Source organism: Mandrillus leucophaeus, unplaced genomic scaffold, assembly GCF_000951045.1.
Source record: "Mandrillus leucophaeus isolate KB7577 unplaced genomic scaffold, Mleu.le_1.0 Scaffold515, whole genome shotgun sequence".
In the NCBI taxonomy this organism is placed as follows: domain Eukaryota; kingdom Metazoa; phylum Chordata; class Mammalia; order Primates; family Cercopithecidae; genus Mandrillus; species Mandrillus leucophaeus.
In genome coordinates this window covers 1,535,581-1,560,007 of record NW_012105531.1, presented here as the reverse complement: position 1 = coordinate 1,560,007, position 24,427 = coordinate 1,535,581, and the positions used below count along the sequence as shown (strand labels likewise).

General features: G+C 35.0%; 1 long non-coding RNA gene across 1 annotated transcript; it reads right to left on the bottom strand.

Annotated features, from left to right (window-relative positions):
- Positions 1 to 3,567: 3,567 nt before the first annotated feature.
- LOC105551287 lies at positions 3,568 to 14,185 on the bottom strand. Its single transcript, XR_001007848.1, has 3 exons — positions 14,067 to 14,185; positions 10,935 to 10,969; positions 3,568 to 4,419 (listed from the first exon to the last, which is right to left on the bottom strand). It is a non-coding gene; the product is annotated as an uncharacterized LOC105551287 (long non-coding RNA).
- Positions 14,186 to 24,427: the final 10,242 nt, after the last annotated feature.

The window sequence follows — 24,427 nt, the reverse complement described above, 5'->3', positions numbered from 1 at the left end:
AATTTCCATTTTTTAACCTCTAAAAACTGCTTTCACACATCTGACAATAAGACAAAAGTAGGAGGCTCTTGAGAGTTCATCTTGACTTTTATTACACACTAGACATATATGAACTAACCAGAGATGTGTATGATTCTCTGTACTCTTAAAATCACAGGAAATATATTTCCACCTCCCCCTTTTTTTTCTGATATTGGAGTAGCATTTCAGATTTTGGGGATTAGCTTAGGGCAAAGTAAAGGTCATGGAAGGCAGTGTATAAATAACTTTAATTATGAAGCTACTTTTCAGAAGCTAGTAGTAACTTGCTTAGTAATAATCACAAGGTTGTGCAGTGTTCACAATGCTGGTATTAATCAGCTACATATTTTGAACATCTACTATTACTGGATACCAAAGAAAGTGAGTTATTTAAGAATCTTCCATTCTTGTTATAAGCTTCCTATGATCCAGTAACTTCTCAAAGGTTTTGCCAAAAGCGTAAGTCCTTGCTTTTTGGGAATTTTTATTTGTGCACCCAGGAATTGTAAATGCAACCATCACTGCTTCTTGTGCAGGTGTGTGCTTTAACAATCAGGGCTGCTTTTGGCATCAAGAGTATGAGCTATTAAGAGTTTCTAAAAATACTGACCTAAGTAGTCAGTTGCCTCCACCTTATATACTATTCAGACAAGTCTTTGGAAAGTATACTACTGTATTCCTAGTCCAAAATAAGGTAGGCATGAATATATTCAACCTTGTTTGCACACACACCAAGGAAGAATTTAAATTTTTGCCCTTAAGTAGTTTTGTGTTAGGCAGGAGGAAAAACATATTCAGTTTTGAGGTAGGTCATCAATAGGAAGGAGAAAAATACAAGACAGTCTAAGATCTAACCTATGTCCACCTTTCTAGGCTTACGTCTTAATACTCCCAAAGTGGCACAAGCTAGGTTATTTCTAGTTCTTAACAGGTTACTGTGCTTTTGCACAATGCTCTCAAGTTCAGCTTAAGCAATGCTCCTCTGGAAGTTCACACCCTAACTGAACTGTCACTCTTCTTTGTTTTCTTCTAGAATCCTGGGATTATCTGAATAATAAATGCCATCACATTGTACTTTCAATACATACTTCATCTCTTTCACCTAGTGCACTATGAATTACTATGGGAAAAATCTGTGTGCCTATCTTCCTGTCTTCAGTGATGATATACTGAAAGAATGGTGTAGGAATAGAAATATTCTATTTACCAGTGCTAAGTCTTTTTCACAAAACCAGGCAGAGATCTGCTCATTTTTACTCTGTGAACTTGGAAAAGTTAATTTATTCAAATCTCTATTTTGTCCTAACTAGACTGATCATCTTATTACTAAGATGAAGGAATCTATTGCAAGTCACATGTTACTATCATCCCCCGGTATGAAAGAGCTATTTTGAATTTGAACATATAAGAGCATTCAAGATAGTGCCTGGCACAGTAGAACAGGGCATTAACAAGATACTGGACTTGATCCTCAAATTATTTAAGCCATAGAAGGGATTCAGACTCTGGCCTTTTGACTGACCACCTTTTAAGACTGCTTGAAAAGACAACTCCCTTCCTATTAGTACAGCTAAAGCCAATCAGGAACTAAACATCAGCACACAAAAAATGCCAGGACAGATGGAATCAAAAGACTCTGAAGCCAAAAGGAGGCTAGGGAGAGCAACTGAACTTAGCACGCTGAGTACTTCAGTGTCCATCATCCGATCCTACCCTGTAACAACAGGTCTATGTGATAGATATTCCATCTGACCTGGAGGCCATTATCCTTAGCAAACTAACACAGAACAGAAAACCAAATACTATACGTTCTCACTTAGAAGTAGGAGCTAAATGATGAGAACTCAAGGACACAAAGAAGGGAACAACAAACACTGGGGCCTACTTGAGGGTGGAGGTTGGGAGGAGGGAGAAGAGCAGGAAAAATAACTACTGGGTACTAGGTTTAGCACCTGGGTGACAAAATAATCTGTACAACAAAACCCCTTGACATGAGATGAGTTTACCTATATAACAACCTGCACATGTGCCCCTGAACCTAAAATAAGAGTTAAAAAAATAAAAGAGATATTCTATCTGATGCTTAAGTTGATCTTTAATAACCTTCTGCATCCCACCACCCCACTAAAACCACACGAGAAATATCTCAATATTCTGTGGGCTTAAAACCACCTACACTGCCCTTTGGATTAGAGAACAGGATTCAGCAGTCTCCTTTGAAAAAAATACATTAAAGAACATGTTAATTGCTTTTATTCATACTGTGTCTCTCCCTGACTTCTCCAAGAGCTTGTGTTTCAAAAGGTCAGAATGTTTGTTGTTACAAATACATTGCCTCCCACTGTTTAGCGTCTATACATAGCAAAAAGTTTTGTATGTTTCCACAAATTTTCCCCCAAAATTATCTCTTCCTTTACTTTCCACTTACCTCCTCTGAGATGCCAAATTAAGAAATGTCTTAGAATATCTAGAATATTCTTCCTCTTTTCATATTCGATTTGTCTTAGCATATAAAAAATGAGTTGACATGGCTTTCGGAAAGTCCAGTTGGCAGCAGAGCTGGACAACAGATAGATGGCCACCCAGAAATTAGAGTCAGAAAGGTTACTTATTCAGCATGGAGACACTGACAAGAATCCTATTTTTGAGAAACCCTGAAAATCCGTGACCTGATGTAAAGCCCAAGAGGCACTTGAGAGGAAGAACAATGATTATAACCTGATTCCCTGTCTAAAGCAAAATATACCACTTTTAACTGCACAGACATGCCAAAAATATAAAATACAGCGATAACGCGTAACAGCTCTATTGCCAAAAAAAAAAAAAAAATCCAAAACCAAACCAAACAAAAAATCGTCAGATAACAAAATACAGAAAATCAAACAAAAACCAAAAAACACCCCCAAACAAAAAAACCACCACAGGCAACACACAAGCTTAAGATGTTACCTAGAATCCATTCCAAGTGGTTTAGTTTAAAATAAAAATAGGTGGCTTTCAGTTCCATACTTTGTTTCTGCAGAAATAACTACTAGCCTATTAAATTAGAAATAATTTTCTTTTCTTCAAAAAGGGAGTTTCTTCATTTTACCTTTATGATGAATTAATAGCTGCAAACAATCTAATTAATACTATCTACAACAGGTAATTTTTAGCTAAGATTTAAGTTCCTCTTAGCTCTGAAATTTTAACTGAATTTCAGTTGAACCTTAAGAAATGTTAACCATGACCTTAAAATAACTGCTCTATTGTAAAATTTAGAAGTCACATTCCCAATAATTCTCTTGCCTAGACTAAAAATTGTTGAAGGTCTCCTTTCACCACCCAAATTCAAATATACTTATGCCACAGTACACAAATCAGTAGATTTGAAAACTATTTATCACCTTCAAAGTAACAAAAAAGATTCCAGCTCAAGTTGACAAAACACAAACCGGATTTAAAGTGCTATATTAAAAAACAAAACAAAAATACAGTTTCTTTAGGGCAATTAAAATGTTTCATTTTTGAAGCCGTGACACTAAAAATAATGAAAAACACATATAAGATAATTATTTTATAACTGTTCTTTTCATTCTAAGAATGTTGTGTTTTTCAGAGAAAGACAGCTTTCTGGTAAAAATTCATGCACAAAACACTTATGTATACTTGACAAGAGGTTTCAGAGCCTACTATGCCATGTCTAGTCTAAATCCACTAATGTTAAATATCAACATTTTTCCAATACTATTTTTAAGTTACATCTCATTTACCTTGCTCCTTAAGAACTTATAAGCTTGTTTTAAATATTTTAAATACTTGTCATAAACTAGAGTTTGCTAAGAGTAGAGGTACTCTGGTTAATGATCAAAATGGTGTGCCCAGAGGAAAAGCAAGCGCTATTAAACATGACTGCAATCCTTATCAACACAAATTGAGCCATTTTAATAAAAAAGCTAGTCCAAAAAAGGGTCTTGTTCTATAAAGATTAAATCATTTCCAAATCACAGTGAAAGGAACTTGAGTAATTAACCAATTTTGTTTTCTCCTATGTGCCTTGGAGATACCTCACTAAAATTTGGTATCTGATACAACAGAATAACATTTGCAGAATGTAATATTGTAGTGACAATACTGAGGTTGATTGTTACAGACTATTAAATGGTTACATCTTAATTATTATATAGAACATTGGTCCAATAACATAAAAATAGAGAACAGCATCTGGAAATTTATCTCATTCAATGTTCAGAGATAAAAGGGTTAACCATCCTTTCCATTATTTTCTGCAGTAAGTCCTTGTTCACAATGAAATCTGATGGCAATTAAATTCTGGCATTTTCCCCAGCTACTGTATGAAGAGGATGCTGAAGGCCATTACTATACAGCATACTGCTACATAAGGACTCTTCCGTTCACCTGTTGAAAAAAAGGAGATATTCATTTTGATTAACTGAGTAGCTAACCTGGCTATGACAAGGTTATACTACGAGAAAGGGATACATAAGAATCAAGATAACATTCTTCCCTAGGAGGCCCCCATATTGGGGGTGGGACAACGACAAAAACTAGATGCAACATAAAAAACAAGCACCATGCAGAATGGGCTAAACTATTAATATGTCAATTTATTTCGAAGAGGATCTTCTTTTCATATATTTAGAAAACCTTGAAAGCATCATTTCTTTGTCACTGTGTAAACTCAGACACTAAAAAATACAATGTAGAATGTAGGACAGAGATCCAAGAGAAACAATCTCAACTCAACTGAGGCCAAAGAAATATTGTTTATTTTCTTTCTATAAAAAGAACAAAATTTCCACCCATAAAAAGAAATTCGAAACACAATATTTGTCCTTACTGGTAGCAATTCGTGACACTTAAAGGCAAAGGGAAGGGGGAGCATTCATGGATGAAAATAAAGAGAGGATGGTCAATAAAATTGCATTTAAAAAATGGACAAATTAAAATGCTTAATTTAAAAAATTAGAAAAACTATTTCTGAGATAGTATGCTTACTCTGGGTTAGAAAAGTAGAACTAAAACCAACCACTTCTATATGAGTCAATTTTTCACATGCATTTAAGGAATGCTTGTATTTGGATGCTTTCCTCTGCACAAAGTAAATCTGAAATTGGCTTGTGAATTGTCTTGCAAATAGAGATCATGTCATTGTGAGTTAACTCAAACTCATCTTATTCTTCCCTGTTCCTTCAATAACCGCAAGGCTATACTCATTCATAAAGCACAAACATTTCTATGCTGCCGTGAGGGCAGTATAAGAAAGGAAGAAGAAACTACTTCTAGAAATAATCCTGGGTATGTACCTGGCATCCTCTAGTAGAGATGGTTTATACTACCCTCACTTGTGCTTTTCCATGATGCTTAAAGTCAACTCTTTAATGAAACTCCTTATTCCACTTAGCAAGTTCAGCAAACTACCTTTAGAAAATGTTCATCCTGACCATCTTTATTAACTAAAATTCTCAAGGTCATTTTCATTCTTATAGCTTCCTCACTGACATGACACTGCCATATAATTGGGTTTATATATTAGTGTCTGCTCATTGTTAATTTCCACAGAAAATATTATACACATATATAAAAAATAAACTTTTGGGGTTTTTCTGGATCTGGAAGTATTTGTTCTATCCATAGACATTTAATGGACTGCCTTTCAGCTAAAGAAAAATCTAGAAAGTGAAAGTGTTTTTACAATACCATCACCTCAATTGAAAATAAAAATCTTTTAAAATTAAAATATGTCTTGGGTCACAATTTGTAAACAATGCTAATTCTCTTAGAGGAAAAAGCCCAAGTCACCAAATCAAACAAAAACAACCCCATTTGTACATAAATTTCAGAAAGACTTTGTAAGCAAGCCTGTCACTCTTACTAGGGCTATATATCCTCATTGTCTCATATAGTCTTATTAAATACTTAAAAGAAATTAATACTGTCCTAAGTTTTCCAGAAGTTCCGCTTTTTCTCATCCTTCAACTTAGACTGCTATAATTTACAGATGGATTTCATTTTCCTGTTTTTACTTTTCTTAAAAGAGACTGCCATGTGGTAAAGCTAAACATCTTTAGTTGAACTTGGGTTTTAATGTTACTTTTTGTCTGGTCTTAGGTCTGTATAAGTGAATGTAAAACAGTTACTGTAATGTGATGTGTAACATGATAAGATGATTTGGCTAGGTCTTTTCCCATTAAAATTGTATCATTTCTTTGTGGATATATTCTGTGTCAAGATAAGAGAGGAGCACACGCTTGAGAAAGCAGCATATCAACAATATTTTCTAAGTCACTCTGCCAAAATGAAAAGCTAATGCTTTCACAGAATTGGCAAGAACGAACATTTAAAATGAACCATTCAACCTATGGCATTCATACAGTCAAGAGAGGAAAATGGAAATAATAAATAACTAGCCAAAAAAAAAAAAAAGGACACTAGACACTATTTATAATTAGATATAAAAATAGATCATACTACAGGAAATCATTAAGAAAGATACAAACTAGACATTCTTAAACTGAGCTATACTCTTTTCAAGCAATAATTGTGAACAAAGGGGCTGTTTGGGTGGGCTATTAAATGGAACTGTATGTACTTCTCTCATTACATAAGATGGATTTAAAATACCTTAATATTTTCTTTATGCATTAGCAACTTAATAATAAAACTGAGATGATAACTATGCCTCTTAACTCCAGACCTGCTCTTCCATTATGTTCTCTCTTTCTACTTTACTTGAGGTATTCTGACCACCGTTTCTTGGCCATATTCTTTTTCAGAGTAACTTGTCTCTGAAGCATGCAGTTTGGTGTGTATATATTTACATTTATCACTAACTATCAGTATTAACCATTGAGGATGCTCTTTTGTCATTCTTTTCTTGGTTCTTTTTGAAGTGCTTAAGATTTCTCCTATTATTTCAGGATTTGCAGTTGTTCATAACTGAGTGCCAGATAAGTCTGCATCACAAATTTCTGTAAATCTAGACTAGCCCTTCTCAACTCCAGTACTATGGACATTTTGAGCTTGATAATTCTGTTGTGATGGATTCCTTGTGCATCCTAGGACGCTTAGCAACATCCCTCACCTGTATCCACTATATGTCCCAGAGTCCAGTTGTGACTATCAAAGCTGTCTCTCTATTTTGCCAAATGCCCCGGAATGGTAACTACTTATCTAGGCTATATCTGTGATTTTACCAGTTTAAGGTAATGATACTTATTACAAAAGAAAGACTTACACATGTCACTATAAGAGAGAACAAAATATGACAGAACACTGAGGAAGAATAGCTGAATCTGTTAAAATCATACTTATTTCTCTGGAAGATAAAGTCTGTTTCAATAGTCATTATATCAGTATTACAGCCTTGAAACAGGCACTTTTCTATGAAGTCTTTTACACTTACTCTATCATTTGCCATGACAAGAAACTGGAAAGGCCAAAGAACCTTATGATTTCATCATCACAGATTTAGAAAGGACTTCTGGATAATTTAGTATTATGCTTACAATTTCCACCATTAATGGGTCTTGCCTATCATTAAAAGCTTAAGGGAAGAAAACCTGCTCTCAAAATTATTTCAATGGCGAACAGCATATGAACCTTAGACGATGCTTTAAACATTTGAAGACTAGTTATACTATAACCATCTTCAGACAAATTACATCAGTTCTCAGTTTCTCTTTCAAAAAATCTCTAAGTACAGAATATTTCATTTTATTGTGCTCTGCAGATATTGCCCCTTTGAAAAAAAACTGTCTTATGGCAGCCTTGCATCGCGCAAGTCTATTGAGGCCATTTTTTAAAAGCAGCACGTGCTCAATCTGTGTCTCTGTGTCATATTTTGGTAATTCTCCCAATATTTCACACTTTTTCATTATTATTGTATCTTTTATGGCGATCTGTGATCACTGATCTTTCATGGTACCATTGCAATGGTTGTGGGGCACCATGAACTGTGCTCATACAAGATGGCAACCTTATTTGATACATGATACACCAATAAGAAACTACAGCAAGTTATGCAGAAACTAGCTAAGATAACCAATGAAAGTAGCTAAACTAAACAACAGATGAATTTCAATGTAGACAAAATGACCTTCCATTGAAAAAGATGGCATCTAGGAATTTCACAGCTAGAGAGGAGAAGTCAGTGCCTGGCTTCCACCGCTTCAAAGAGCAGGCTGACTCATGTTAGGGGCTAATGTAGCTGGTGACTTTAAGCTGAAGTCAATGCTCATTCACCTGCTGAAAATTCTACAGCTTTTAAGAATTATGCTAAATCTGCTCTCCCTATGCTCTAGAAATGGAACAACTAAGTCTGGATGACAGCATACCTGTTTACAGCATGGTTTACCTAATACATCAATGGAGGAAGTAACCGCAGATAATGGCGAAAAGAGGAAGAGAACTGTAATTAGAAGGGGAGCCTGAATATGTGATTGAATTACTATAATCTCATGATGAAATCTGAATGAGTAACTTCTTCTTACGAACAAAGAAAATGGTTTCTTGAGATGGAATTTACTCCTGGTGAGGATGTCGTGAACACTGTTGAAATGACAACAAAGGATTTAAAATATTACATAAACTTAGTTGATAAATCAGTGGAGGGTTTGAGAGGATTGAATCCAGTTTTGAAAGAAATTCAACTGTGGATAAAATGCTACCAAATAGCACTGCAGGTTACAGAGAAATCTTTCATGAAAGGAAGAGTCAATCCATGTGGCAAACTTCAATGTTATCGCATTTTAAGAACTGCCAGTCACCCAACCTTCAACAACCACCACCCTGATCAATCAGCAGCCATCAACATTGAGGGAAGACCCTCCACCAGCAGAATGATTGACTCACTAAAGGGTCAGATATAATCACCAGTGATTTTTAGCAACACAGTATTTTTCAATTAAGGTACACACATTGTTCTTAAAGACACACTGCTACTCCACACTTAACAGACCACTAATCTATACAAAACTTTTATATGTACCAGAAACCAAAAAAATTTGTTGACTTGTTTTATTGTGGTGGTCTGGGATTAAACATGCAGTATCTCTGAGGTATACCTGTATTACAAATACTTAGTTTGTATTTTTCAATCTCATGAGGTTTGTCTCCTTTATGGACCATCTTCTAAATTTTCCACATCTCTGAGAAGTTGAAAACCAAAATAAAACACAATACTCTAAAGGGCACACAGTTTATCTAATGGAGATGACTCTTCAATTCTCCATCCTACTTAAAGAGATTAGTTGTGAGAATTTAGGCTGTTGTCAAGACTGGCTAACAACACTAAATGTCAAACGTAGAAAAAATATTTTTTATTATAAAAGTCTAACAGGCTTTATGAAAGAAAAAAGTAGTTATGCATAAATGCAAAGTTAGAAGAAGAGTACTGAAACGAAAGAATTTTTCGTTGGCCATGCAAATGATTCCAAAGAGGACAGATAAGAAATACCCAATTTCAGTTCAAAGTTGTATATGTACAAATGCCTTGAGTTTTTCTTTTTTTTTGAATTAAGAAGGTTTAAAAAGGGTGTAATTTATTATTCAAGAATACTGATAAACGGCTGGGCACAGTGGCTCATGCCTGTAATCCCAGCACTTTGGGAGGCCGAGGTGGGCGCATCACGAGGTCAGGAGCTCGAGACCAGCCTGGCCAACATAGTGAAATCCCGTCTCTACTAAAAATACAAAAAATTAGCTGGGCATGGTGGTGGGTGCCTGTAATCCCAGCTACTTGGGACACTGAGGCAGGAGAATTGCTTGAACCTGGGAGGTGGAGCTTGCAGTGAGCCGAGATCACACCACTGCACTCCAGCCTGGGTGACAGTGTGAGACTCCATCCCCCCCTCTAAAAAAAAAGAATACTGATGAATGATGCAATAAAATACATTTTAATTCATTCACTTAATCATTTGAGAGTCTACTTTGTGCTGGACACAGTGTCAAATGTTGCATATACAGGGCGACTGGACAGGAGTATATTACTAACTATAAAAACATATATGATGTTACTAATCTCTTATCATGGAAAATTGTAAGACAACCACATCTACCTTAACTTTTAATTGCTTCTTGGTCTTTTAGCTAAGATCAAGGGTAGTACTTTAACTCGAGTCAAACAGTTTGGCTATGACCACATGGGTTCAACAGACAAAACAGTTAAACATTCTGTTACTTAAAATAGGGCAATACAGTGATTATGTTTAGATAGCTGCTCAGACAGACTTTCATTATATGGGAATACATCCTAGTTATCAAAATGGTATACAATATACAGAACAGCGTGCTCTATACTTCCATACTATCAACATGTGTGCATAAAACCACATACATTTATTTCCCCCAATACCAGGAATGCATGGTATTTGATATCTAAATTAGAGAGACTTTTCTATCTCTGTGTTAATGAAGTATCCACCAAATCTAGTTTTATTCTTTTTTAATGTTGAGACAGAGTCTCACTCTGTCACCCAGTTTGGGGTACAGTGGTGTGATCTGGCTCACTGCAATCTCTGCCTCTCGGGTTCAAGAGATCCGTCTGCCTCAGTAGCTGCCTAAGTAGCTGGGATTACAGATGTGTATGCCTGGCTAATTTTTGTATTTTTAGTAGAGACAGGGTTTCATCATGTCGGCCAGACTGGTCTCGAACTCCTGACCCCAGGTAATCCTCCTGCCTTGGCCTCAAAAAGTGCTGGGATTACAGGCGTGAGCCCCCATGCCTGGCCTACGCCTTATGCCCAAACAGCATAAGGAAAAGAGCTTGGTACAACTTATAAACTTTTGCAAAAATGCATAAAATCGGGAAGCCTGCCCTTTAAAAATTAACATATGATTTGTGCGATTATAACATAAGTAAATTGGTCAACAATTTACAGCTGAAGAAGTGGAGGGAGATTATAGACACTTACCAATTCTGGCACATTTCCAAAATATACCCAACAATCTGCATAGAATAAAAACAGAAAAAAAGTAGCTATTGATTACTCAGAAAGGTAAATCATTCTCTTGATATCATATAGGGAATTAATTGTATATTAACATATTAACTTTAACACTTTGCTTCAAATTTGAAATCTGCTTGTTTGATGTTGAGCCACTATCCAAGTATGAAAGTAGGACACAATGGCATATCAACCATCAATGTACAGAAACTGCTATGAACTGGAATATAAATAGTGTCATAGGTCAAATCCAGGGCAAATTAATGAGAGTCGCAAAAATTTGCATAAGGGTTTACTATTCAGTTAACTTAAAGTACTCTACTTTCAAAAGCATAAAATGTACATGGCAATTTAAGCATCGATTTTGATAAAATGTTAAATGAACATTTTTTGGTTGAATGTGACACCAAAAACATTCCTATACTAAACTTTAATTTCGTAGAGAATGTAGCTCTAAAGTTAAATAATCCAAAATAATGAATTCCAATGATGTTATTTAATTATGTGTCATTTACTAAGAAGGAATTAAAAATGTGCTTATATTTTCAATATAAGTAGAAAATCTCCTAGTTTAGAGGACACTCTATGTGAATTCACTAAATATGGCATTTAAAGCACATATTCTAGAAACAAGTATTAGAATGGAGGCATATATTTCAATTGTATGAATGAATACATTATGAATTATATATTATATGGAATTATCACTTATTTGGCATGTATAACAAATCATTTTTGAAAAAAAGACCAACTGAGTCATCAATGAATAGAGATATCTTAAAAAGTAACATCGAGGACATTACTTTATTGGTCTGACAAAGTAAAAGAATTATAAATAGTGTCACATATGGTTGCAAATCAAGATAAATTAATATTATGTTATATAAACTAGAATTATTATCTCAAGAAAATCATAATACTTAAATTCCAGAAAAATTTATAGCATATTCTTTTTTTTTGCTGAAAGAGATGGCTGGCTAGTGAATCATTACATCTGAATGGGTAAGACTGACAGAAAACTCTGGTCAGTTAAGTTCTACATATGTTCCTCTTCTGAAGTATAACTTCCTGACCTCAAAGTAAAAGGTCTCTTAGCCTATCAATCATCAATGTATAGAAACTGCTATGAACTGGAATATACACAGTTTAGATTAAATGGAATTAGGCAAAAACATGAGTTTATTTCAAAGTATGAATATTCTGACAGGCTAAACAATTTTACTATAGAAATAAAATGACAAAAGCCATATACATCCCTGAAAATAAGCTAAAATAAAGGCCAAATTATGCTTACATTCTATACTACTTACTGGTTGCATAACTGTGAGCAAGGTATAGTACCCACCCTCAAAGGGTTGTTATGAGGATGAAATGAGTGATTATACAGAAAGTCCTCAGAATGGTGACTTACATGTACTGTGTTCATACATAGGCTAAAGGTACATATGATGATAACTCTAGGTATCACTTAAAATTGGCTAACATTTCTTCATCAAACAATGGAATAGGTCAGGCATTTGCAAAGCCATGGCTCCTTCATTCTAGAACCCACCAAAAACCACAAGATCAAAAACTCAAGGTCTTTTGGGGTCTAACATTCTAGAAGTAACAAAATATCATTAAGAAACTGGTACAACAGGATTAATATATTAACAACCTTTATAAATGAATAAAGAATACTAACTTGGTAACTAAGAGACTTATCAGCACCACTTTAATTTTTTCCACATATTTCTCTACCTAGATATATTTCTGTAATACCCCAATTTTACTTTTACTTACACACACACACACACACACACACACACACACACACACGAACCCTGTTAGTTGATTAAAAAAATGTAATTATGTTGCTTAGTTATTATGGCTAAATACCAATAAGTATATCTGCTGATAATGCTACCAGGTCTATGAAACCAGGATAAAGACCATGTAGTAATCTTCTCTTCTGCTGCTTAGTTCTGTATTATTTGAAGTAGCAAAAACTGAAGTTATTTTAAACAGTGAAGTCATCAAGAACTTGCTTTATTCAATCTGTCTAGATACCCCCACCTAACCATGGTATATATTCTCACTATAATAAAAGATTATGAGTCTCATAAAAACACGTAATTTTAACAGAAAGAGACTAGGCCTATAAAAATTTCTATACAAAATAATTCTTAGCTATAAATCAAAATAAAATGGTGCTTAACATGTATATAAGTAGAAATAAAGGTTTTTAAACAAAAAGCTTTCAAACAGTTGACTGTATTAGTACATATTTTAAAATGTAAAAATAGGCAGGCTGTTTTATGTAGGAGAACTATACTACCACTCAACCTTTACTAGAAAGTTGGCAGCCCTGAGAACTCCTTTGTTAATGTAGCATGTTATGAGTATATTCCTGCTCCCAAAGGAATGAGGAGCAGACATTTCCACATGCAACCTATTTCCTTTTGAAGAAGAATTTTCATAATAGCATAGGGAAAGTATTCTACTACTATGTAATTATTCTTTAATGAGATAAATACTTAAATATCTTAGATGGACATTATGCATTATATTAGAATTCCATTAACTCATCAATAGGAATAAGTGTTTACTAGAGTCTACCATACGCTTTAATTCTAAGTTTACAGTTGGCAGGTACAGAAGGGAAAGATGAAATGAAACTTTCTACTTGAATAGAAAGACTTCATGTACAGCTAAGCAACAAATAATATAATTTCAACAAATTGGTGAATATTGAAGAATAAATGCAATAGGACTTTACTGAAAAAGGTGGAATGAAGAGAAGACAATGTCTACAAAGAAAATGGAGTATTATCATAAAAACTGACGGACAACTAACATGTATTTTCACCTTCAGTAGGTTAAATCCCTCATGCTGTTTTTTACTCTAACACATATTAGGTCACTTCTGAAATTTATCTTTTAGTTTAGTAAGATATTGTGAATATAAAGTTTTTGAATTTTTAACAGGAAGAAAATGAAAAAAGTTATTACAAAACCAAATTACATGTAGGAATTCAATTATGTAATAATTTATATGTTAACTTACATTCAACATCTGTAAGAACTAATTTAGGTGATTAGAAACCATTAGTAACATACCCAGTTTTATTTCTGTCCAGGAGGCTGGGTGCCAAGGATCGAATATAAGCACAAGTACATATAAGCAGCAAGATTACAGTCAATAGACTCTGAAAGTTGAAAATGGCAGACTAGAAAGGAAAAAAAAAAAAAGAAAAATTAATATAATAAGAAAAACCGCATAAGTAAAAAATATTTGACAATTCCACATTTAGAGTCATGCTTTTATTTCTTCAAGAAAGCAAGCAGAACGACAAGTCTTGCAACATTTAAAACCAGAATCTTGAGGTATTCTACAGTCTTCAAGCTCTGCCAATAGCTAGTTTTATGGCCTTAGTGGAATTACCTTTTCTAAGTCTTTGGCTGGGTGGAGAATGGGAAGACAGACTCAAATGCTAACTAAAGTTTCTTTTAATTCTGAATTTTTTTTAGGATAAACATCCTTTAAATTTAAGCTATAATTTTCCATGAGTTGACAAATACTAGGCTAATAGATTTTGGAGAAAGAAAGCAAGTACCTGCACTTTCACTGTTGGATTTTTAAAAGTTATTCATTACAGGTTGAACATCCCTAATCCAAAATCCAAAACGTTCCAAAATCAGAATTTTTTGAGTGCCAAAATGATGGTAAAGAAAAAATGTTCATTGGAGCATTTTGGATTTTTGATTAGAGATGCTCAATAAGTAAGTATAATGCAATTATTCCAAAATCCCCCAAAAATCTGAAATCCAAAACACTCTGCCTCCAAGCATTTTGGATAAAGATACTTAGCTGGTATTTAATAGTTCGAGTCCTATTCAAAAAGTTAAAATTTAACACAGGAATCACAAGAAACCATAAGTTTCGTAAGTTTCCACAGTCAAACAAAATCACAGGTTTCCAGTTAAAGTAAATGGAGGTGGACTTATTCTATTCAAAATTCAGCTCTAGCATCACCTTTTTAAGGAAGTTTCCTTGAATCCATCTGCCTCCCTTCTCTTATTTTATGTAGAACTCCCTTTTCTATTCTCATAGCAAACTGTTACCTTTATAATAATATTCATCTCTGAAGGGTGGACATTGTGTTATCAGGTTATCAGACTATGAATCTCCAGCACCAATCATATGCCTGTCTCACAGTAGAAGCCCAATAAGAGATAGTTGAACAAATAAAATGAAATTAAGAAAGTGCAAGAATATTACTGTATATGTAACAAAGAATAACATTTTCATCATATACAGGTAGATAAAATATGTCAATCTCATACAACAGTCAGCAATATGCTTGTTTAGTAAACTTACAGGCACTTTCTAAAAAACAAACAAAAAATCAGGAATGAAACAAAGAATAAGACTTATGAAAAAACTTAGTTACATAAAATTGGTACTTGCGGCTGAGTGCTTATTTGAAAAGTCCTAAAGAATTTAGTGAGAAACAATTATAGATCTTAAGGAAATTGAGTAAGGTAGCTGGATACATAATTAAAATATATACATCAATAGCCTTCATAATCATATTATCATTCAGGAGAAAGACAATGGAAAAATGATAGCATACAGAACGAACAACTAAAATACCTAGGAATAAGCTTAACAAGAAACGTGCAACATCGGCATCAAAGAAAAAAACGGACAAAATCTTAAAACATATGGAAGAACATAAAAGTAGAAGAGACTGTTGCTGTGGTTTAGAAATGGTTTTCTTGTCCCTACCAAAGCTCCGGTTGAAATTTGATCCCCATTAAGGTAGTGTTGGGAGGTGGGGCCTAGTGGGAGGTGTTTGGGTTTGGGGGGTAGATCTCCCATGAATGTCGGGGTGCTCTTCTGCAGTTAGTGAGATCTCATAAGATGGATTAGTTTTCCAGGAAATGAATTCTTTCGGGAGAGAGTAGGTTGTTATAAAGCCATGAGCTCCTCCCTCCTTTTCACCACGTCTGTTTCCCCTTTGACCTTCTCAGCCACGTTGTGATGCATAAAAGCCCTCCCCAGAAGGAGGGCCAAGCCCTACTACTCTCAGCCTGCACAACTGAGAGCTAAGTGACCCTTTTTTCTTAACCAATTACCCAATTTCTTTTTTTTTAATAGCAACATAACATGGATTAAGAAACCTGGTATGCCAGGTTTTTACACTGGAAGGTAACATTGTAAAGACAACCTATCAATTTAAAGTGAACCCAACACCAACAAGTTATTTTTTAAACAGACAACTAATTCTGAAGTTCATATGGAAAAAATAAAGCAAGAATAGCCAGGAGAATCTTAAAAACAAACAGACAACTAGAAACTGTTCCAAAGTCATTTTAATCTTTTATATATGTTTATGATAAATATGAAACTACTGAAAAAATTTTAAAAACTGTATACATTATTTACCAATATTCTCAAGGACAAAAAGTGCTTATGCACAATGTTAAGCAGTAGGCAAAAGGGGATCAAAGATTTCAGACAGTACATCTTAAGGTATGTAAACCTTTATGCAAAGCAAGTGGGAAAATGCTGTGATTATCTCTGGATAGTTTTTTGGCAGGGGTCGGGGGACAGACTCTTGCTCTGCTGCCCAGGCTGAAGTGCAGTGGCGGGATCTTGGCTCACTGCAACCTCCACCTCGTGTGTTCAAGTAAGTCTCCTGCCTCAGTCTCCCTAGTAGCTAGGATTACAGTCATGTGCCACTATGCCTGGCTAAATTTTGCGTTTTTTTTTTTTTTTAAGTAGAGACAGGGTTTCGCTGTGTTGGCCAGGCTGGTCTCCTGATTTCAAGCAATCTGCTCAACTCGGCCTCCTAAAGTACTGGGATTACAGGCATGAGCCACTGTGCCCAGCCATCTCTGGATAGTTTTTAACCTAATTCTCCACTTTTCTGGATTTCTCAAATTGTCTAAGTGATACTTTTATGGTCTGAAAAAGAAAAAAAGGATTTGTAATTACCAGTTTAATACCTGTTTTTCTATGCACAATTTTTTCATGGATATAACAAAGATAAAATTTAATGTATCTGGGGTTTTAATTAAATTGGGTTTTAATCTTAAACCTGTGAAAGTCAGTGATATACATTTTATAACATAAATCAGTGAATTAGCTCATGATCAACTGCAGATAACAAGCACGGTATCTCACAATGCTTATCTTTCAAAGGTCATATTTTGAATATGTATGTGAATATATTAATAAATAATATTGGATAATGACCTCATAGAAAATAAAGCAGATTTCCTCCCAGTCATCATAACTACATGTGTATTTAGTATCCACTTTGTCTGAGAAATGAGCCACTGGGGATTTAAAAAAAGGCACATGGTATGATTCCTTCCCTGCAGTTTATGGCTAACAATAGCAATTACTGATATTCACTGAGTACTTGTTTTGTGTTATCCTCATGTATCTGGGGTAAATGTTATTGCCTGTATTTTATACATGAGACTGAGGCACACAGCAGTTATAATCAAGTTAAAATAGAACATGTACTTTAAAAAGTACATAGCAACTCATTGTTGAATGTGGAAGTGAGCTATGCAGACAAAGAATGCCATTTTCATAAGAAAAAGTCAAGAAAGACTTCATGTAGAAAGCAGGAATGGAGTCAAACCTTGAAAGGGCACCATTCAGATGGGCAAATAGCAAGCTCCAGAAGAGAAAAAAATGTGGGGAAAAAAAAAACCCTAAAGAGAAAGTCATTACCATGTTCAGGGAATAATGAGAATCTTACTGTATTTTAAGCAAAAGATTCCTATAGTAAAATGGTTGGAAAATAAATCTGCAAAGTAGGTTTATCATCTTCCTAATGCAGTATCTAAATTCATGACTTTGTAATGTGTTCTCTTTTCTTCTCCAAATGTGTTGTTAAAGAAACATGCTTATGACATAATGTCCAGGATTGTTTCTAAATAATCCAGTGCATGTGTGGTGGAAGAGGGGTAGGGCTGATGATAAAATGCTGAGAATATGAGGGTTCATTATAGGCTTCTACCTCTTTATGTTTGAATGTTTTAATAGAAGATAAAAAGGCACTTAAAAACATGCCTATTATGAAAGTAGAGTGTGTATATACGTTTGTATGTGAAACCATTTACAAAAGAAAACCATTTACAAGTATGAAATATATGATATATACAACTTTGTTCTGGGGGTTTAAAGACTCTAAAGTTTAAAACAAATAATCTTAGGTGGTAAGTCTTTTAGATGTACTTAGACTCTGGTCAAAAGTGTGTTTCTAACTTACGGACATTAGCCTGCCACCTATAGCATTCCCCTTAATGCTTAGCATCTGTTGTCTGGTGATATAAAACTTTAGTCTTGGGGTTAACGGAAACAGATGTTCCTCTTCAGCGAAAAAATAATTGTAATTTTCAACAGAAAAATGTTATTAAAAGGGAAAAGAGGAATCTAAGAAAAAGGTAAGCATATTTAATCACAAAATAGAGGAAAAGATGATAAAAAGGTGGTTAAGTCAAATTCATTTAACTTGTTTAATTTTTTTCAGGGCCTTTAAGTCATGAAACCTTCTTCAAGGTACTCTATTGAGTTCTGCACATGCTATCTGTTCTTGCCTGCTTGGTGAATTGACTCATCCGTCCAACCTCAACTCAAGATGCACCTCCTTTGATGTCTTCCCTGTTCCCACTCTCCATACCAAGCAGAGTCAGGATTTTTATATGTGTATAATACATACACATAATAAGGTGTGTGTTACAGAACACATACTGTACTGATTGTCTTCTCTATTCTATTGAGGTTTTTATCAATCCCCTGTGACTATTAAAATATAGTACACAGAGAAGTCACTGAAAAATGTCAAGTGAACAGGAACTTGAATACAACTGGCAATAATGAACATTTTAACAAATCCAAGAACATACTTGGATTCCAAAGAAAAAATGCACATTCAAAAACCAGTGTAGATCAGATTGCTGAATTTTGTTAACTCTTCAAGAGAAACCTCCATGTACGGCCTTGCATTTATGTTTACTTCTCAATAATATCTTGGAAAATCAAGTAGAAAGATGCAAATTTCCTTATATTTATGTTAAGGACCTAGGCTGTAGGGTAAAATAAACACCTGAGGTATTTCCATTCAGTATCCACATCTTATATCACCTCCTGGAATTCAGATTTTCTATTCTATCAAGCAGCAAGCTTTGAAGGTGCTTGCACACTGGAGAGTGTGTGTTCTTCTGACTTCTTTTAATTCTTAAGAGATATACAATTTCAAAAGATCTGTAAGACTGAGTAGGCAGGTTAGCTTGACCATTACTGAGAGCTATGTCATTCTTCTAAAACATGGTAATGCAAGCCCCGAAATGATTTGCCATCAAGGGCTCTTTTATTAACCCTTTGCATTGTAGACTTATCTGACAACTCATAGTCAATGAGATCTTTTGATATGCTTGAAACAACTAGTGTTAGTGCAATGAGTTAATTTACCCAAACTGGAAGGAAATAAACTTGATGAGTCAGTTACTTTGATCATTTTGAAGTAAATCACATTTGGTTAGGTGTTTTGAAATAATAAAAATAATTCACAGACTTTATTTGGCCACCATACAGGAGATGCAATAATTAATCAATGAATAGATGGAGGTTGGTCAATGCAAAGCTAAGGAAGGGTTCTAGACATGAAATTACTTACAATGTTGACCTCTAAAAAATGTTCTATTCTCAAGTCTATTTGAAAAATTAGAAATAAGTTTTCAGATTTTTAAAATCATGTTATTTATTAAGATATAATTTCTCATTTTCAGAGTCATTTCTGAACACTAAAACTATATTCATTAAGTCTGACTATAAGTAAGAATTCAATATAGGAGATTTTTTAAAAAGATGAGTAAAATACTTCTAAGAGCTCAAGGTATTTATTAACAGAACTTTCAAATAAGAAATCTTAAGAAGAAACCACTGAAAACATTAGGAATGGAAGATGGAAAAAAAGGAATTATCTAAGCAATGTAAAAGTGCAAAAAGAAACAATGAGAAAAGCAAAAGAAATACACACATCAATATGATAAACAAGCTGAGCCTAGAGAGTGCTCAATGACTGGTTACTAAGCATACTTAATCTGCAGAAAGGAGAGCCTAAATCTACAGTATTTTTATTAGTTTTGGATCACTTGGACACTATGTAGCTTATTTATTTTTAGGATTACCAAACAAATTGTTTAACAAATTTGTTGATTAAGCGCCTTGTTTATGCATAACACTGTGTTGGAGCTTCAAATGTTGACTGCCTCTTATATGGTAAATAAATTTTTATTGACATACTAATTCCTCCAGTTTTAAAACAAAAATTAAATATGAAAGACAACATTTTAAAACTCCAAATAGTAACAGTTTTACTTGTATTAGTATTTACTTCTTTTACATGAAACTAGTTTATCCCTTTTTGGGGGTGGAAGGGAACACAGAAATGACACTCCTGGCCTGATTGTGATAAAAATTATTCAGCATTAGAAAAGTGGGTCAGCATTTATCATTTAGAAAATCTAGGTCAGGTCAGCATTTTCCAACTAGTCTCTTAAAACGGAAAACATGAAAATGCAAGGATTAGTGTGCATATGAATGCACACACACGCATATATCTAAATTGCCCAAAGTAAGTAACCAGTATTGGTTGAAAAGATTTCCACTAATACATAAAAATTATCTACTTTCTCTTTTGGCGTTATTAGCATATACATTTAAACTTCGTTGCTTATCACGTGGTAGGGTGATATTGTACCAAATAGACAAGTAACCTTAGTTTAATTTGAGAGCAAGAAATCAGGCTTGATTAACATTTAGATACGAACTCATCACCCATCGCTTCTCAGCAACAGTGGCCACTAAACATTTGGGTTAATGAAGTAATCCAAGTATATAAATTTGACCTTAGATGAATCAACATCTCATATCTCTACCTGTCAGTTTCATTTCATTTGTAAAATGAGGGGGCTGGATTAAATAACCATTTGTTACAACCAGTCCTATTTTTAAAATGTACAGAGACCTTTTCTACTTAATAATTTCCATTTAACAACTTTCATGGATATGATGAGTAAAACTACAGTTCAGAGTAGAAGCACCTGAACTGTTTTCCACTGGCAACACTGATTTTGTAGCTATTTTCATCTCATTACCATGGTACCTACAATTAATTTGCTATGTTTGTGCTGCTTCGTTTTGGAGCTATTTTATATACACCTCAGATCTAAATATAAGGCAAAAGGGTGTCAAGAGTTATTAAGAGAAGGCATACACAAAACAATGATAAATGGTAGAGTGAAAAAAATTAGAATAAATGCTTCATATATGTCTTTGATAAAAAGATTGGACAAGAGAAAGTATTCTGAAGGACAAAGAGCAAAGCCTGTTGTAAAGTACTTTGACCTTGCAACCAAGAAAAAACAAAGACTGATAAAATGTCCTATTATATGGTATGAAATCTAATTGCTTATTAGAACCACTTGGAGCTTAAAAAGCCATCATTGCCCAGAAATTTGGATTTAACTGGTCTGGGTATCTATAGTTTCTTGAAACTCCCTGGAAGTTTTGAGACGGAGTCTCGGTCTCTCACCCAGATGGAGTGTGGTGGCGTGATCTTGGCTCATTGCAACCTCTACCTCTCGGGTTCAAGCAATTATCCTGCCTCAGCCCCCTGAGTAGCTGGGATTACAGGTGCACGCCACCATGCCTGGCTAATTTTTTTGTATTTTTAGTAGAGATGGGGTTTCACCATGTTGGTCAGCCTAGTCTTGAATGCCTGCCTCAGCCATCTGGAAGCTTTTATTTGCAATTGGTATTCAAAAACTTTGCTAGAGAAGACCAGCACCCACATCAGATTCCTATTAGCCTAATGCAGTGGTTATCAAAAGTGTAGTTCATGGAACCCTTTCATGGGTTCGTAAGATCAGAACTGTTTTTATAATACTAAGATACTTGCCTTTCAACTGTGATGCCATTTTCATGGATGATGCAAAAGCAATACTAGCAACAGAATTATTATCTAAACTGCTACCTCCTCACCCACCCATGACATAAAAATGTTGCTTTTCTTAATATTTTTGTGCAATTAATGATACTGTTGCATAGAAAGGGCACAGCATTTTGTGACGAATCGGTTCAGTTTAAATCTTAGCTCTGCTATTTATAAGCAGTGTGATCATGGGCAAAGACACTTAGCTCTCTGCATCTGTTTCTTCATATGAAAAATATGGCCAATAATACGTCTTTAATAAAACCTTGTATAAAAAACACCTGTCAGAGTAGGTGCTTAACCAACACAGTAAGTCCTCACTTAACGTCATCCACAGGTCCTTGGAAAATGCAACTTTAAGCCAAAAGATGTGTAACAAAACCAATTTTACCATAGGCAAATTGATACAAACACGAGTTAAGTTCCGATGGCATATTTCTGGTCACAAAAGCATCACCAAACTTCCAAATAAATATCAAAACCCTTCTAATATTAAACACTGAAATAAATATGAGTTATACATTCACTTAAGAAAGATTAATAAAAACAAGTAAGATAGCTGGCTTATTTCAGTACAGTGTTAAAGGTGCCGGGAGCCATCTGAGTAGCTTTGAGTATAGGACATCATTCCAGTGCAGAGCACTCAAACTAGGAGAGTGTAGACACCTCAACAAACCTAATCTATACATCTCTGGGATGTGGGAAGGAACTGGAGTACCCAGAGAAAATCCATGCAGACATGGGAAGAACAGACATGAAGACAACATGCAAACTCCACACAGTGGCCTCAATTGGGAATGGAGTTTCTTCCTCATAAACGTTATTGAGGATCTGCTGTATTTCTTTCCCATCCAATAAATCATCCAAGCTGGAGCTGTGCTTCATCACCCTTCACTAAGTACCTTCAAAATGATTTTCCTAGTTTTCCTTTCCTTTCAACCCAACGGCTCATCAGAGTTGAGACATTCCATCATCGTATACCTGAACTACAGCTCTTGTTTTCAAGCTGGTCTCCCAGATTCTAATCTTCCTCCATTTAAATATGCTCTCTCCATGTTGTTACCAGTTGGTTTTCTAAAATGCACACCAATTTTATTTCCCTGCTCCAAAGCCTTTATAAAGTAAGCAATTAAACATCATCAAAATATAAAGTCTTCGGCATGGCACAAAGCTCTTCAAAATCTGGCCCTAATCTTTCTAGCCTAATCTATACTTAACTTTTTTTTTTTTTTTAAAATTCCTGCCACATTGAGGCTCCATGCAACTGTTGAACTTCATGCCTTTTGTTCCCATAACTGCCATTTCCTTTATCTATGGGATAGAGATCGCTGTCCCACCTCTAGCTAATGACCCTAATACTCTTTAACATACAGGTGAGAGAGAATTATTTTCTTTCTTGGGGACATCTCTCAAGCAGTTCCCAGCCAGTACTACTCCTTCCACTGTGTTTAATGATTTTCTACATATCTTCCGCTACAAGAAGAGAGAAAATACTTCACATCTATTCTCTGGAGACTCAGTTTAATTATGAAATGTGGGCAATCATTCCTACTTTGCGGAGTTTGTGAAAATCACTTAGCACACTAAGAAAAAGACATGAAAATAAACTCTCTTACAGTTAACCAAGTAAAGGATGGGAACTGGGCATGATTCTAACTCTGTTTGGCTCATTCTAAACCCATGCTCTTTCCACTACACGTGTTGTCATGCTACATCATAACAGACAACAGATGGAATTCACTTATTTAATCATCTCCCTCTACTGGACTGTGAAATCCCTGAAGACACCGAGCATGTCTGTATCCCCAGACTTTTTTTTTTGAGATGGAGTTTCGCTCTTGTTGCCCAGGCTGGAGTGCAATGGCGCAATCTCGACTCACTGCAACCTCCGCCTTCTGGGTTCAAGCGATTCTCCTGCCTCAGCCTCCCAAGTAGCTGGGATTACAGGCATGCGCCACCACGCCTGGCTAATTTTTTATTTTCAGTAGAGATGGGGTTTCTCCACATTGGTCAGGCTGGTCTCCAACTCCCGACCTCAGGTGATCCACTCACCTCGGTCTCCCAAAGTGCTGGGATTACAGGTCCAGACTCTTAATGGCACTAACTCTAGCTGGCATTATGACTGTAGAGATTAAAATACCTAGTCTTTAAGAATTCTGCCTACAGAGGGAGAAATGTAGGCAACACCTTATTGCTGTTTTCTGTGAAAAGGGTTATGCTAGAGGGATACTGGAAGTATACATGAATATCCCTATAGATACCTAAAGGGAGTAGAAGAAAATAGAAAGGGTTAAGGGAGGCTTTTTGGAAAGAGATGAGACATGAGAGAAATACTGAAGGATGTTAGGCATTGGGGGAAACAAGGCATTCTGAAATTTTTTAAAAGTATTAATTCACAAGTGCTACAATTACTGTTCATCCTGACAGATGTAAATTATTACTGCTGATAAACATTTTGTC